This window comes from Strix uralensis, chromosome 7 (assembly GCF_047716275.1).
Source record: "Strix uralensis isolate ZFMK-TIS-50842 chromosome 7, bStrUra1, whole genome shotgun sequence".
Lineage (NCBI taxonomy): Eukaryota > Metazoa > Chordata > Aves > Strigiformes > Strigidae > Strix > Strix uralensis.
This window is the reverse complement of record NC_133978.1, coordinates 23,435,040-23,452,287: the sequence shown is the minus strand read 5'-3', so window position 1 is coordinate 23,452,287 and position 17,248 is coordinate 23,435,040. Positions and strand designations below refer to the sequence as shown.

Genomic DNA, 17,248 nt, shown 5'->3' with positions numbered 1-17,248 from the left:
CAAGATAAGCCAAAAACACTCCCAAATTTCCCAGTGTCTTAGTAATTTCTTTTTTTAGCTTAGAAAGTAAGTTATCTCTTCTCTTCAAACATAGATGGTTTGATATCTTCTCTCCAGCAGATTTGCCTGTGCAGTGTGGCAGCTCCCTGTGCATCACTGGTTTGCCGTCTTTGAAGGGGGAAGAGCAGTGCAAACGAAACTAAAGCTGCTTTCTGACGATGGTTGCAGACTGACCCATAACCCATCACACTACAGCTGTTCTTTTAAAGGTAGGACAGAAAATATTCAGGAACTGAACTTTTGTAAGAGTCTTCTCTCCCTTGCACCTCTTGCTCTCATCGTATGAGAAATTGCATCCAAAAAAAATAAACAGAAGAGGCACCAACCCCTGAAAATCAATTCACCTTTTATTCATGGGAAGAATCATCAAGGGCAGCTTAGCTTCTGTCAGGAAGACTTTTTTTTTCCCAATTCCTGATATTTTTCTCCCCTATTAGGAGCTTAATTTTTAACCTGCCATACAACCTATCTCCCTGTTCTGCTCTCTTACCTGAAAGGGTTATAAAATTTCTTTGTCAGTTTCCATGAACATCTTAAACGTTATGAATGTTATGGGAAATTTTTTTGTTTCATTTTATACACAGTGCTATAAAGTTCTTGGATAACAATCGTGGAGTTTTAAGTGCCTTTATCAGTATAGGAGCAAAAGAGCTGTTACTAATACCACTCTATGGAGTCCACTGACTACTGGTACAAAGACATTTCTAGAAGTCTCTTTCTTATATATGGAGATCATTAGGCTTGGCAATTGAAACCTCTTTATTCACAAGAGTAAGAAAAGAACTGGCCTTTCCTTTTCTAACCTATTTGCCTTGCAGACCTGTTAGAGGAAACAAAATAATTTAGAGTCAGTTTCCTTTCAGTCCCTGACCTTTCCACCTACCCTGCTGTGGTAGGAAGGTGAGGGTATATGACTGGCAACGCAGTGATGGGAACTTCTGGCCACAAAAAGAAAAAAAAAAAAGATGAATATACAAACATCAAAGAACTTTTAAAAACAAACAAGCAAAATTCCTTAATTAGTAAAATATTACTCAGGCTTGAGTCAAAAATCTATCAATGAAGAAACCAGTTTGTCACCAGTCATAAAATTCGCAGCATTAGTCTTATAGCAATTAAATGGTAGATAATACCATTCCATATCTCTTTACTGTTTTAAATTTCATGTCTTGAGCAGGTAAGATTAGGCTCCAAGCCTGTATACTGAGACGTATTCCTCACCCAATAGTAGTGAAGTGTGCCTCTACCCAGGCCTACCTGAATGCACTTCTGTGCGCGTGCATGTGCAAAAGATGGCAGTCCCTTTCACTTTGCAGGCCCACGGCCAAATCCCCAGACCTCGTACAGCATCTGGATGGTTTTGCAGCAGGAAAACCATGTGAGAAGGTGGGTTGGTTTGTGCTGACCTGCTAGCCCTTGAAGGGATGATGCTTCAAACCTTCTCCTACCAAATGTTATCAGCAGCACAAGGAGGGGTCACACACTGATGCAGTTTTTCCCCCTAGACAGCATCGCCAGCCTGACTTCAGCCACTGCCCCTCCCGAGGCCGGTGTGGTACCCATGCAGGTAAGCACAGCTGCAAGCCAGCCTGCACCCACCTCCACCTCTGGGCATCCCATGGCTCCCTGGGGAAGCCAGTCTCACAAATGTACTTCTCATTTCAAGGGGCTGCTGAATTTCCACACTAAAAATACCTCATTGAGAACCCGTGAGGCACTTTGGCCACACAGCAGTGGCTAAGCAGAGGGAACTGAACCATTTCAGTGTCAGAATGGCAGTTTGTCCGGTTTGCAGCCGTGAGGCCAATACCAGAATGCAAGGCCGTGAAGAGTCAACATCATAATATTTACCAAAATATCTTGCTACACAGAGCAGATAGTTTCTGACGTACTTTTAGCTGGCTCTGGTTTAGGTCTCTATCCACACATACTTAACTGAGAGAACAAAGCAAACAAATGGCGGGGGGGGAAACAACCCACCTTGCACATGCACAGAGTGGAAAAAAAAAAGAAAATCTCCTGTAAGGTTGTGTGTTGCATAAGTGCCCCTGGAACTAATCTGGTTCATCTCCAAATAAAACAGAAATCTTTGATGCTTGTAGCTTTCTCTATGGGTGGAATGACAATAGTTTCTGTGTTTAACTCTGTAAATGTTTGCTGTAGATACTATCAATGGGCATATTTTATTTAAAGGAGTATATTAAAGTTTAAAGCAAAGAAATTCTTCCACCAGCCTGTGAACACAACAAATACAACAATTTGGTAGTAAAAACTGAGTTGAAAGCAGTCCTAACTGTTAAGCTGTGCATTTTACAGGTGAGCTCCAGGGAAGAAATGTCTGGAGGCACAACATACCCTGGGATGGGTGACAAGCTCTCCCTGAAAGCCCCAGCAGTCAGCAAGTGCCAGCTGGAGTTTGGTCTGAGGTACTGCCGATTCTTGCCAAGTGACTGGTTGTCTGTGTTGTGAAGGTATGGAGAATTGGTGGCGACTTGCCATCTTTTACCTGGTATCATGTGCTGGTTTGGGGAATAGGATAAAGATGACCTGTGCTGCCTTCAGGCTTTGAACCCCAGTTCAGCCTTCCTTAGCTTGTGCTTTTCCCCAAGAGTTGGTACAGGTGAGGGTGTTGATGATGAACAGGATAAAGCTGCTAACACCAGCTCTACAGAAGAGCACAGCAACTCATACTCATCATACTCAGCGGGGATGAAAAAACATAATGCCATGAAAAGTTGTAGAGCTGTGGGCATGGTTAGTTCTCTTCAGAGTGGAACAACGTTACAGGCCATATTTTATGTCGGGTCCCTGTATGGATTGAAATAGCCTGAGCCTCTGCTCCACAGTCAAATGGATATGGAAGAGAGATTGGAATGGCTGTGCAAAGGCTTGTTTTTCAGGTACAATTAATTCAAAATTGTTATTCTCATGCTGTGGAAAATTCCAACACGTAATTAAGTTTTTCTTCTGATGTGAAATGAAATGTAGACATTTTGACATTTCCCTTTTTCCACCAAAAAAAAAAAAAAAGCCTGCTAACAGGAGGCCTAGCAGGCTGCCAAAAGAAAGTCATTTGATGGGCAAGATTTTTTTTAAAGCTCCTGCCTTTATATAGCCACAGAACCACATTTCCATAGAACACTTGTTTTGGGAAATCTGTGTTTTCTATTGAAAAATTGTTGCACTGGAAAACTCAGACTAGCTGGAGTCCTGATCTTTGTAAAATACATGCATCAAAATGTGTCCAGAAAACTTACTCTGTGTGCTTGGACCAAGGATTTCAACAACAGACCAGAAGGAATACCTTAGATAAACAACAAGGCAAGAGATTTGAAATGTGGAAGCTTGTAATCACTAAAAGGAGGTGAATCGTCCTGTTCAGCTAATATTAAGTATTGATCTGCCTATGCTTAGTTTATATCAAGAAAGAGAGAATATCTTTGCCAAAATTTCCAAAGGTTCTGGAGGATGATACACTCAATTATGCAAAATAGGTTGCAGGATGTATCTGCATCTAGTTCTGGGTGTCCTTAGGAATGAGGCTGGTTTTAAATGCATCTTTTGGTCTGATGCTGTATGATGGTCTTATGTTCCAGGAATTGCTAATGTCCATGGAAAAAGTGAGGCCATGGAATAACAATTACATACCTCTTTTTTCTGACCCAGGTTCCATATGTGACTTACATAGCCATGTATCTTGAGGAATTCATCAGTGTCTTTTATTCTTCTGCTGAAGCCCTGTATGTCGGTAAGCAACAGAGCTTGCCTTCACCTTCAGAAAGGAGCCTCCGCTCACAAGTGGTGAGTACTTGACCTCTCCTTACAGTCAGCAAGATTTGGATTGTAGCTGCAGAGGGGGAACTGAGGGAACCGTAGTGACTACAGTTTCTCCAGCCTGTGATGTCTTTGGCTTAATTTCCAGAGATGTTGGGGAAGCTGTGTCCCCTTGGCTATATCCAACTGTTAGTGACCAGAGCTGAAAATGTTACTCTCAGCGTACTGTTACAGTATATCCTGTGCTGTTGGCTGGCTGTATCAGAGAGGTGGAAGAAGAGGGCAAGGCAAGGAGAGTAGTGGGGTTTTCAGTTTACCACAGATAATTACCGAATCACAGAATCATCTAGGTTGGAAAAGACCTTGAAGATCATCTAGTCCAACCATTGACCTAAAACTGACTGTTCTCAGCTACACCATATCCCTAAGCGCTATGTCAGCCCAACTCTTAAACACCTGCAGGGGTGGGGACTCCACCACTGCCCTGGGCAGCCCATTCCAACGCCTAGTATCCTGAAAGTGTCTTTTTGTCTCCAGCAAAGGAGCCCAGCCCACTCGGGTGTGGATGGCCACACTGAGGTAGATGAATTCCATATAGGAGAGGGCTGTTTTCCCAGTATATCTAGGTATTTTATGCCAGAGACTCTGGCAGAAAACAACTGAGCATCGTAGAGAACTTGCTTAAAGAGAACATACATGCATAGGAAGGCCATTCATCAACTGTACCACAGCACCTAACCATCCTCCAAACTATAAAAGCATTTATTTTACCCATGGAGTTCCATAGTGTTACAGATTCTGATTATTTTTGTGATTTGGAAAGTATAAAAAAGTGTAAAGGTGGTATTCTCGTTCGTATAGGAACCAAACCAAAACAATCCACTTCCCGGATGTGTTGTCTTTGCCTGCTCGAGCACTCCAGGTGAGGGAATGTACTCCTCTGATACAGTGATGACAGCAGTTCTAGAGGAGCAACATGCGTAGTCCTGCAAACCTGGAGGGATTAAGGTCATTGCAGGCAAGTTATATTGTGTTGCTTGTCAAACTGCTAGATGGAGCAATGCAATGGATCATTTACCTGGTGTCAGCAGTTGAAACTTGCATGAGAAAAATCCGTTCTAGCAGTGACAAGAGGAACCCTGTCATGAATGTGTAAAACATGACTGTAAACCAAAACCTTGTATTTCTATTATTGCTGGAATGTTGCTTCAAAGAGCCAAATGAAGTCGTGCATATTGTTTTAGTGATATCTAGTTCTGATACTTCACTGCTGAAAATTAATTTATATAAAACTTAAATAGCACAAAACTGTGTTTAACAGTTGTTACAATGCCAGCGGCCAAGTTAGCAGAGTATGAGCGGTGTTACTGCCTCTCTGTGTATTCCTGGTACGTATAACACGCGACGTGGGTCTGTGGTGCGCTGACCATTTCCACACCACAAAGAAGAAAACATTACCTGTTGTTGACCCAGACATCAAAATGTCAGCAGCCAACATAGATAACCACTGGTGTTCCCATCGCTGATGGGGAGTTGTCATAGAGACAGTGCCAAGCAGACTTGCAGAGGAAGTTTACTGCAATGCTGAGATCCCCAGTCTCCTGAGTGGTAGCTTAATGTGCAGGCCATCTTGTTCAGAGCTGTCTATTATCTGGCAGTGTTACACTGTACAAATAAAGCCTCTTGCAATTACATTAGCAGTGTATTTTGGCAAGTGAAATGCTTCAATGTGAAGCACAGTTTAATCCAGGTAAGGTTAAAAATCTTTCCAAAATATTACAGAACTGTAAAAAAGAGGAAAAAATCAAAATCTCACCAAGAAAGCAAGAGCTGCATTTTTTTCCTTGTTCAAGAACCAAGTTTTTGTTACCCACACAGCTGGTGGAGAAAACCTAGCCCCTTTTCACTACAGCTGCTGTGAGCCTCAGGAAGGCAAGTACTTGCTCTAGGGAAGCTGTGCGTAGGTGGTGTGGGCTGCCCAGCACACAGCTTCACCCCACAGTGCGTAGAAGGAAGGGGGGAAGCACTTGCAGAGCAGTTTCTCTCAGACACCTCATGCCACTGTCCTGGACAGCGTAGCTCTGCCACCTGGAAAGGGGAGTCTTTTCCAATTAATAATCTACCCTGAAGCTGCTGTGCTTATCCAAATCATGTGTACTTCCTTACACTGAAGGATTCTGAATTTAACCTGGAAGAGCAGTGTAGCAAACACCTCGCAGCCACCCTCTCTCTGGCTCTGCTTGTGCACTCCTGGGAGCTTTGCACTTGCTCTTTATAGCAGTGCTGAAAGGCAGCAAAGGGCCTGGGTGAAAGACAGGAACCAGGCAGCCCTTGTCTGGAGACAGTGTTTGGGAAGGGTAAGAAAAGGTCCCATTTTATCGTTGTTCTCATGGAAAGTGTCACAGGATGTTTAATGGCCCTTCTGAGCAACTGCTGTTTTCCAGATCTTGTCTGAAAAGCCATGCAGTATTCAGCAGGCCACTTGGTTTATCTTCCTTGGATAAACAAAAGGCTGTTGGAATTTGAAACGTGTTCCAAGAGTCTAGGGTCCAAAGCCTGCTGAAATCCGTGTGAGTCCTTCCCCGGGGCTGGGGTTTTGAATTGGGTTTGAAAATTTAGAGACTATCAAGCACCGGCGGCACGATTCCTGATGGGGTGTAGGGCATGCAGGGCCGCTGTGTGTGACAGAGGGCCATCCCTATGCATGAGTTTTGGTGCTATTTCCACTCCTGAGTGTTGCCTGGCTTTGGAACAGTTTAAAAATACCTTCTGAAATGCCTGAGAGCACTGATCCAGAGCTCCCAGTGCATCCCTTGATGGGGAAAAACCCCTCTTTACCCGTGGCACCGTTGAGACGCCCCTTTCACGGTGGTGAAGGTACCCCGCAGGAAGGGATTCCTGGTCCCTTTGGCGACAACCTGAGGGAGCCGGAGCCGCGGCCAGGGGCAGCGCCCGGCCGAGCCCACCGGGTCCCGCCGGGTGGGCGGCCGGGGAAGTGCCGCTGCGGGCTCCTCAGCGCCTCGCGGAGCCGGGACGAGCCCGCGCCGCCTCCCGGCCCCAGGCGCCGGGGGACCGGCGGCGCTCAGCAGGGCGGGCGCTGCCCCCGCCCCGGGCTGCCGGGAGCCCCCGCCCCAGGCAGGGAGGGCAGCGCGCACCGGCGGCCGCGCTCCGCCCGCCGCCGCGGGGGCGGCAGCCTGCAGGTAGGGGCTGTGCGGGGGGCGCGGGGCTCGGCCCGGGAGCTGCAAGGAGGGAGGGGGCGACCCCGCGGGGAGTGCGCTGGTTTGGGGCGGGGGGGGGTGTCCGCGCCGCGGCGGCGGTGTGGACATCGCTGGGGGCCGCGAGGGCAGGGGCGCGCAGCTGCGCCGCGGCCGCGGAAAGGCGCGGAGCGGGGCGGGCAGCGCGGTGCGCAGCGCGGTGGCGGTGCGCAGCGCTCCGCCGCGGCTTCAGCTGGGTCGGTTTCGTGCCCTGCCTGCAGCATGGAGCCTCGAACTGCAGAAACGTTTGAAAAGAAATATAAATGTAAGCCCCACCGTTAAGTTAAGGAACTGTCTGTATGTGCGTACATGTATCTATGCTGTTGGTTAGATAAAACCTTAGACAGTTAAAGAATAAACAGCGTTTCAAGTTCCTAGACGATATGAGGAAAACTTAATTACCTTTTTTTCTGTTGCATAAGCAGAAAAAATATACTAGTTCAGAGCCGGCTGATAACTGAAAGAGATGGCAGCGCCTGGCTTGGCTGCGCGTGCCCTGTCGTGTGTACACGGACCCTCCGGGCTGTCACCGAGACCTCCCTTACACGGGCTGCGGCCCTGGTGGGGTGTGCAAGTGAAAACTGAGGTGCAGACTGCTCGGGGACGGGCTGGAAGAGCTGGTCTGCGGTTTTCCACAGAAATGGTTACCTGTGAAAGTGGCTAGTCGCAGTGATCCCAATCCTGAATGGCTTCTATACGTTTTCTGGGATATTAGCATAATTCATTTCCAGGAGAATACTTAGTCCTTTGCAGGTCTTAACCAGGTGTGCAAAAATATACTTAGGCCGGGTGGTACTGTAGGCATGTGTCACGGGCAGGCTGACAAAGTTCAGGAAACTGTTCAATTAAAAAAAAAAAAAGGCAAAAGATACAATGAGTATTATCCTTATTTTGTGTTCCGTTTAATATCTCTAGGGGTAAGTTGTTAATTAGGTACTTGGGATGAATTTGGGTTTGTGTGGTAGCCTTTTGTCTAAATTGATTTCATTGAGTTAACAAGCTGGTTGGGGTAGCAGAGTCTGTTTGTTGTTCTAAGTCGGTTCCTGCAGTGGCAATGAGGAAACATTTCCGTTAGCGCTGGGAAATTGGAGGATAACATGAAACTTAATGAAGTGAAACAGGATTGCATTTTGCTCAGAGTGATTCTACTATGCCTCAGGGTCGTATTATTACTCACCTCAAATCATTAGCTCTTACTATCTTTTCTCATATATTTTTTTAGCTATATGTAGCTCATTATGTGGTTTTGCTTTATCTTTTTCACTCGCATTATATTTAATTTTTACTTTTCCGTTGCTTGCAACAGTGTAACAAGCTGTATTTTCATGGGAGGTTTCTCAGGGCTTCCCTTAGGGGTTTCCGTGTTAATATCTTTAAAATTTAATCATTAAACTCAGGTTGGAAAGTCATGATGACAGACAATATAACACAGTGTGTAACTTAATTTTACAAAGCTTTGTCGGTATTGATTTAGCTGATGTGTAAAGGAGGGAAACCTCAGGAACCTTCTTTTCCTCCAACTTGCACATTCACCTCAGCTTCAAGCTGTATTTCGTTTACCTAACAAGTGGCTTGCTACAGTAGATCTGACTGACTGGATTTTCTGGGTTGGTTCTTGCCCACGGCTGCGAGGAGGGACACTAGGAGACCCCCAGGGATGTCTTTCAGATCCGTATTCCCAGGCCAAGATCCTACGGACTGGGCACAGGGGGGGAAGATTTTTCAGATGTTTTGATGCAAGCACAATTGCTTCCTCAGGGAGAAATTTGGCATGTGTTCCCTTAGACAACCATGCTTGCGTAAGCAGCCCCCTGCCACCCTCTGAGCTGTACTAGTACATTTGTGAGGCTGGTGGTGAACTGCATCGAGGATCTGCCACAGTTTCAAAAGTGTCTGTTCTTCTTTGGTTGTCAATTACTTTTAACTCTCATCTGTCTGACTGTGTGGCTGCTGTGTCAGGGCTGAGAAGGTGGCCTGGGAGGAGGGAACGTGTGGCAGGGAACAGGAGGTAAGGGCTGTTTCTGCTGGCATTGCTGCTGCTGAAAGAAGTAATTGCTTATTGAATTGTGTTCAGTAGTAGATGACATCTGGTTACGGCAGTTGCTTAGAAAATATAGGTGAATGCTCGGATATCTTAATGCAGTTGTGTGCACAAGCAGTTAGCTGTATACACAAAGAACCAATTCTGTATTTCTGTTGTAATTCTGAGTTTTCACCTAATGATTTTACTTTCATGATGTATAGCTATGTGTTTGCATAACTTCAGGATATATTTCCTATACTATTCTCTTGCAGTATGAGCATTTCAAAGGACCATTTTTCTGTAAAATAAACCCCAGGCATCCTAAGGGTATGAGTTTTATTAATCAGATTATATTCAACCGGATAGGTGGATGCCTAAAATTCTAAAAGGGAAGATTAAACCACCCCTAAGAGGGTGCCTGTAAGCCTAGAGAGCATAATTGTCACCTGCATGCAATTTACTCTCTTTTACATGTGCATATAATATTAAATATACTTTTGAATGTAGCATAGACCTGCTGTTAAATTCTCAATGGCAAAAGTGATTAAGCAAATAGCACTGGTTTAATTGGTATGGTGAGACTAAAAAGTCAGTGGAGTGTAAGCTTTCTATAATCTGCTATATTTTATTTCAGTCTGGAGAGCATTGATTCTTTTGTGCATTGTTTTAGGACTTGTTCTCATTCTTACTTTAGACACCTTGTTTCTCTGTCATGATCCTATTGTAGCCAGTAAGGAAGCACTTACAGCACAAGCACTTACAGCACGTCAACTTCTGTGTAGCATGTGTGCATATTTAGAGAATGATGGTACACTTTCTTCTTCACAGAACTTGAAGGAGTAATTACTTGCTATTACAGTCTTTATTCAACAGAGAAAAATCACAGACTTTTTTTCTTCTAACCTGAAACAAGAAACTGTATTAGAGCTAAGAAAAATGTTACCTTTACTGTTTGTCCTATGGTGGGTCGCTACAACTGCAGTTTAGATTATCGGCTTCAAGTGTCGTTAGATTTAAAAAAGAAGACATAAAAAAAAATTTTATCCATTCTTTCTAAGAGGAAAGCGGTTTCTTGCCAGCAGTGTTATGAGCCATATTCATCTTCCGTGAGCGATATTGTTGCCTGTATTAAGTGACGTATATTGATGTGTCTGCAAGCAGTAAAACTGCAAGTTACAACTTGCCTGCAGGCAGTAGGCTCCCAGCCTGTGGTATGGAGAAATTTGAAAAGGTCCTTTAAAACCAAAATCAAAGACAGCCAGGCTAATAACTCAATTTTTCTTCACTGAAAATTAAGGTGCTTTTTATTTGGCTTATTGAACTGCAAAGATAGTTTTGTTTTCTTCTCTGGAAGCTGTCTGCACTTGCTGTGATGTGGTAAGTGGAAGAGCTGTTGCCAATAGGACTATATACAGTTCATCTGCTCTGGATGAAGATACCCAGATGGAAACTGTCTTTTTCTGGATTGCCTCCTTGTCTCTCTTAGGCTTGTAGGATGTTGGATGCAAGTACATACAGGGCAAGCTATGATCTTCTGAGTACAAAATTGTTGGTGTTAAGGTCCCTCATCCTTCTGCTTTTGGAAGAAGCATTCTCCATTTTCAGTACCGGCGGGCAGGGTGGTGCTGTAAGTCCAGCTGCTCGGATGACACCTGTCTGGCACGGTCAGTGACAAGGTGGTAGCACAGATCAGGACCCTGCAGAATGCAGGTACATCCAGGAGCACATGCAGTATCTTTCCTTTCACTGTAAAGGCAAAATCCATCACTTTGGTCTCTGCAGCATTTTAAGCTGTGCAGGTCCCTGAGGCAAGCGATCATCACTTCATCAGCAAGATAACTTATTCAGTGGTAAAATTAGCCAGCAATTTGTGGCACACTTCTTCCTCAGAGCCTGTGGCAGCTGGGAATTGTGGAATTGGCTTGAGGAAATGAGACAATATTTTATTAGTGAGTTGGGTTGAAGCGTAGTCTTCATTAGTAAAACTCTATCGGTTACTTTGCATACAATACAAAAACCATTGAATAGTTGTTTCTCAGCTGCCGTTCAGTGTTGGAGAATTGCAGGTTATCCACAAAGCAGGGCATTCTTGCTGCTTTTCCTTGGGACTTAAAACAAATGAAGCAGTACTTTTAGTGTTGTTTGTTTTATATTTATTAGTGTCTGCTTGTTTCATTTGATGGGATAATGAAGTGAGAAGGCAGCAAATGAAGGGGTTTTTAGTGTTTACTTTTAGACAATATTCCCTGTTTCCACTGAAGGATTGTTGGTCTCTTTTTTTTTTTTTTTTTTCCTTTTTTGGTGTTTTATTGTAAGATGATTTTTCTGGGCTGTGAAGAATGAAACAACTGTCTTTTTTATACATGTTATATGTCTGGTCTATGTTGTGGATGTACCTCCACACTTGTATGCACGAAGAAACAGATTTGCGAGTTGATGCAAAGTGTAAATTGGAGTGTAAATTGGGTAATGATATTTAAGTGAATAGAGTTAAAATTAATGTAAAAACAATTCATCTGAGATAAACTGGACTCCTTTTACTATTAAACATTATTTTCTTTAACTGTTCTGATCACAAGAATCTATTCAGTTCCTGAGGAATATTGTCGTTGAATGCTTTTTGAATGGTAAATACATCAGTTGCTGCCACAGGATCATCATAACAGTGTCCAGAAATAATGGTAATGTGCACCCCTAGGCCATATGTGGATATTTAGTTATAATGTACATTATTGTTACTGTTCTTTTAACTCGCTGATAGGTTATTTATGGAGAACTAATTTGTCACCCTTTTCAACTCTCCAAGTTTTTTGTGAGCTGGGAGGAACTGGGAATTATAAATCATTCTTCTGCTAGATGAGAGTTGGCCTGTGCTTGTCAAGAGAAATGTCTTTTCTGATCTTGACACTTGGTGATACTATCAAAATTATATCCATAGCTTGCCAAGAGATGTGACCAAACTTCGTCAACTGTCTCAGTTTGCCAGTGTCCTTTCCTCCACACACCTTTTATACTCCATTTCTTCTGGGGTAACAATGTACCTAATGTTGAATTCGTTTTAAGCATTAGGTAAGAGTGCAGATGAAAATATGGTAAAAGAAATTTCAGTTCTTGGTTTCAAAGTTGGAAGAAAAGTTCCAGATAGGAGACAAATAGAAGAAGGAAACATTGTCTTTGGATAGTTAAAAAATGAAAGGTTTTCCCAGCCATTGCAGAAGATCCTAGAGGCAAGTTTTGAGTACAAAACCTGAGATGTTTTAGCTAACAACCACCAAACTCCTTCATTCCCTTTTCTGAATAGGACCTGGAAGAATTTTTGAAGTTGGGAATTTAACTCTTCATCATCAGTCCTTGGCAGAACAGTGCTGACCTCTTTCTCTCCCTTTGTTCAAGATGGAGGGAAACAGTCTCCTGTCTTTCACTTCTTTTTAATTCAAAGCTTCCTTCCTTCCTGCTGTTTCTGGATTTCTCCCAATGTGGATGTGATGACTCACATTTCCCAGATGCAAAATGCAAATGTGGGAAGTGGGATCTTTCCCCTGCCTCTCTATGGATTTCTCAGAGTCTGTGATGCCGTTGAGTTTCTTAATTAACGTGTCCCTCCTGATTCAAATGGTTTTCCTGCTGGCCAGAGTGTTTTTGGGGCTGTTACAGTACTTAATAAGTCATGTCTTAAAATGTTCATTGTACACGCATCTTAAATGTGGTTGGCTTTGAGAGCTTCTTGAAGACCACAAAAAACTTCTTAATTTAGTCCATTGACACAGGCAAATACCTCCTCCTCCAGTCTATTTTAGGGCTTGTCTCGTCAAGCTGTCGTGTTTGGTGGCATCAAGATCCCTTGACAGAGGAGTGTTTGGAGCTTGTTCAGGCAACCTGCTGGTTGGTGCACAGCTGAGAAGCTGGTAGTACAGGGCTGTGCACTGCTTGTCTGCAGTCACTGTCCCAGCTCCTCTCTGCTGTGTCTTCATTTGGTGATACTGCAATGGACTGTGTGATCCCACGTGAAATCATATGCATTACTCATATGCTTTCCCCAAGGTACTAGGGTATTTGGATTGATAATTTCTTGGGTTTGTGTCTACTCCTCTCCTTTGGAGACCCCTGTAATCAGCTCTTCAAGCTCATCACCTTTATTTTCCCATAAAAGTCACTAAAAGAACAGGAAAGGGAGAGTTGAAATAAGAAGAGTCAAATCCCAAATGGTTCCACTTTCAAGGCATGTGTCAGCTTCACCTTTCTGTCACTGAAATGCTGCATCCTGTCTCTCTGCTATTGAGGTTGAAATTTCCTGGGCCCGGGGCTTGCCTATACAGGCATGGCTCAGCGGCAGTGTTCAATAAATACCTGTAGTTGTTTTTAAAATGCATTGCAGCACTGAACTTGGTGGGGGCATAGGGGCTGCCTTTTCATCATATGGGCTAACTTTTGAGTTTGTAACCTGATGTTTTGAGTTGGCACTTAAGGAATTGATTTGATGTGATATTCCCATTTGAATATGCTGGTATTGTTACACTTACCATTAGAAGCAGCTCTTAATTTTTTAGAGAAAGAAACATTTCTGGTAGTTCACATTCTTTTTTTAAGCATTGCAGCCTTGCAGATGAGATCCTGTCAGTTTGTATAATGAACCACTGCCCATCTCTTTTTACCATGATCATGTCCTGTGCTGCAATGTATTCCTGGAGAGTACTCTCCCTGCTGACTGTCTCTGTTGGCAACCTTGCTTTCATGCAAATATCCCCTTAAATTACACTTTCTTCCATAAAAGCTTGAAAGTTATACTATCTGACCTACTTAATCTAACAAACCAGAACTACTTGTTTTGGCGAAAGGTGATAGGCATTTGGGAAGCTTCTTCACAATGTGACCTCTGCCTGTTGACTCCCTTTTTCTCTCTTTGCTAAACTTCTGTAATAGCGTTTCTTTATTCGATTAGTCTGAGTGGTCCTTGTGGCAGCTGTAGCATGATACCGGCAGTAGCAAGGAAAAGTGCCTTTTTTTTTGAAAGGACTGAAAAAAGTCCTCCTGCGGGCAGAGAGAATATTGAAATGGAAATCAGCTGAGCAAGAAGAGCCAACAGAGAGGAGTCCCCTCTTGAAAGGACTGAATTAATGACCAGGTAGTTTCTCCGCTTGAGCAATATTGGTTCTGTGCTCCAGTAGCATCTGGGGCTTTTTGGTAAGAGTTGTTTTCATTGAGTTAAGAATTAATATTTTCTGTTTCCTCATCTAATAGTTCAGCCTGTTTCTCTGTGCATCTGATACTTTGTATTAAAAATGGCCCAAATATTTAATTTGGGAAACGCAGCTGCCGTAAAATACAACTTGATGACAGCAGAGAAGGCAGCATTGGATGAAGAATGTACTGAATGCGGCATCACAGCTTATCACAAAGAGCCCTCAAACTCTCAGCAAAAATACACAATTTGTGTCATTATGTATTGAAGGACCTGGCTTCCACCCTAAATATGTGAAAATCTCAGCAGTCAAAACAGGATATAATTGGAGAACAATTAAATTGGTCAAATTTCATTTTCAGTTTTTGCAAATTGACATGTGGCTGCAATGCAAATTGGCAGGACAAAAAAGCTTTGTAGCAGAGACATCCCTGCTCATCCCAGCCAGAGCCGGCTTCCTGTAGAAGCAAACACTGTTATTTCTATACCCTGTTCTTTAGCTCAGAGGTGCACAGCACAGACCCAATCTTTGGCAGTTACCATTTTGGCTTGCTTAGGGATCCAGATGCAGAGTATGTAGGGCAGTAGAGCAAGGCAGTGCAAGCGAGAACGGAAAATTTAGGATGAACTGTGACTCATCCCCTGCCTGATCCACCATCCTCTGCTCTTCAGAAAGCCAGCGTTTCATCTCTTTCTCATTTGTGGTCAGAGTTTGTTCTGTCAATGTCCATTTAATTTAGCCTGGAGGAGTTGCAAGTTGGAAAGAATCAATGGAATTATCCCACACAGCTAGTTTATTCTTAATGAAGCTAATGGAGTAGAGAGTAACCTCTGGGGAGCTGCAACCCACATGATATAATTCTGCCTTGTGCTTATGGTGTACACTATGTAGAAACAGCCAACGCATGACTGATGGTAAAATGACACTTGTCACTGTTTCCAAGTTCTGCTTCTTTGCCAGAAAGGGTGGGATAACAAAACATTTCAAATAAGAGCTCTTGCATGGGCATATCGGGCATATCGGCAGAGGTATTTTGCAGAAGACTCCTTTAGTAGGCAACTTTACTCTTTTACTTTTATCCAGATGAGAAAGTAAATCTTGGGAGACAGCTGTGAAAACCTGATACACGAAGCTACTCCTTGGACAAACTCCTTGAAAATGAAGAAAGGTAGTTGTATTGATCCTGGATAATATAGCAAGCATGTAAATGATATCAATGTATCAATGCCTTCTGACAGGGAAGGACTATGCAGTTGGTGCTAAAGCACTAAATAAAAACTGGGTTGGGAAAAAATGGAAAAAAAAAAAAACCCCAGAGGATGTGAAGGTGGTAACAAGCAGGATAACGTGTGGAACAAGTGGAGTGTGTTTTAGGGTGTCTGTGAAGGAGGAAAAGGAAATCAGCTAGCACTGGAGGACTGATTAAAAGTTGGTTAGGATTTTTTTTTTCTTCAGGTGAATTTGGAAGTTTGTAGTAATTTAAAATTTATCAGATGCAACCTGCCCTAACATGAAATGACTGCTCAAGAAGAAAAATGATCTAACAATGCAGGATACGGAGCATGCAACAGAGCTTTTCTCCTGAAGGTTCATAGGCAGACATTGCTAGCAACATTATTTCAGGTGTTTTTCAGGGTACCAGCATACACAGGTGTTACTTAACTGGAAATGGAAACTTAACTCCATGAGAGATCTCTTAGCTGAGTAATAGATACTAATTTAATTTTACTTCAGTTTTTGTTTATCAGTTTTAATGTGAGGTTAAGTTTATCCTTTTGTTATTATGTGTCAATGAACTTCTGGGTGAACCAACAGTTCCCTGTAACAACTGTTCTTTGGGATGCTCCGGGTTACTCTTTTGACTAATTTAGAAAATACAATTTAAATAATGCTATCATAACAGTTACAGTTTATTCCTTAGATGGGGTGAATTTCCACTGTAAATAGATTATGTTCTTGAAAAAAATCACTAAGCCCTGTTCTCTTTCACAGAAAAAACTTAATTTCACCTGGAGAAGATTTTTAAGGAATATCATCCTCTGTGTATCAAGATAAAGCCATTGTTTTTAGACATAATTTTTGTTGTCTGATCGTTCTTGAGTTATTTTTGCTTCTTTTTTCATCCAGGTAATAAGCTGTTTAAAGTGAAACTGATCCCACTAGAAGGATTATTGATAGTAGGATCTAGTTAAGGGACAATTACAAGGTTGGCTGGAATAAGAGGATAACTATTGAGTCCTCCTTTTAAGTCTCTTGTTTTTTGGTTCCCAAGTTGATATGTGGTGAGACTTTGACCAAAAGATACTCATATGACTGTCCAATCTGAACAGCTGGCAAATGCATTTCTTCACGATGGCTCCTTGACCAGTAATGTCAATAAGGAAGCTGAGCTAGAACAGCCAGGACTACTTTTATTTTCTTTTTTAAAAAACATTCTCATAAATCCTATGGGAGCGTGGTACCAGGTTGAAAGCCTATGGTTATTTCTAAAATCTTTTCCTGAATTTCTTAGCCAGGTGTTTGTTTTTATAAACTTTCTGATGCAGTGACTCAAGATGCTGTGATAAATGTCCTGCAGTTGGTCTGTAGGATCACACGAAGCAGCAGAGCCTGCACTGTTTGCTTCTGAAGTGTTTCCATTTGAGAGTTTGCTGATAGGAGTGTTTGGGTGTTTTACGGGAGATTTGGCAGGCTGGGCTGGTTCTGAGGTTGTAAATGCTCTGCTGCTCTCAGCTGCTGTAATTAGGACTGTCTTTAATAGGAAGAAGAGATGGAGCATTTTTATCAGTTCTTTTATGACCAGTTCTTAGATAAATTTCTAGTATTTTTTTCTTAGCTAGCATCAGTCTTTCTGTCTCTTTTTTCTCTTTTCAAGTCCTTTAAAATTTCACCTTTTATGGGCTTTCTTATCATTGCTGTCTAACATTTAACAAGATGACTCCCTAATGTCTTGTCTT

At 42.8% G+C, this 17,248-nt stretch overlaps 1 protein-coding gene and 1 long non-coding RNA gene across 2 annotated transcripts in view; both read left to right on the top strand.

The window, feature by feature from the left end:
- Window positions 1–213: 213 nt before the first annotated feature.
- LOC141945952 (uncharacterized) lies at window positions 214–2,523 on the top strand. The gene is made up of 3 exons (XR_012629687.1): window positions 214–269; window positions 1,566–1,627; window positions 2,377–2,523. It is a non-coding gene; the product is annotated as an uncharacterized LOC141945952 (long non-coding RNA).
- A 4,429-nt stretch (window positions 2,524–6,952) lies between these two features.
- SLC16A12 (solute carrier family 16 member 12) overlaps window positions 6,953–17,248 on the top strand; it is a 31,024-nt gene continuing 20,728 nt past the window's right edge. The window contains exon 1 of the mRNA XM_074874900.1: window positions 6,953–7,034. The gene's annotated coding sequence lies outside the window, so the exon portion shown is untranslated. The remainder of the gene's footprint in view (window positions 7,035–17,248) is intronic.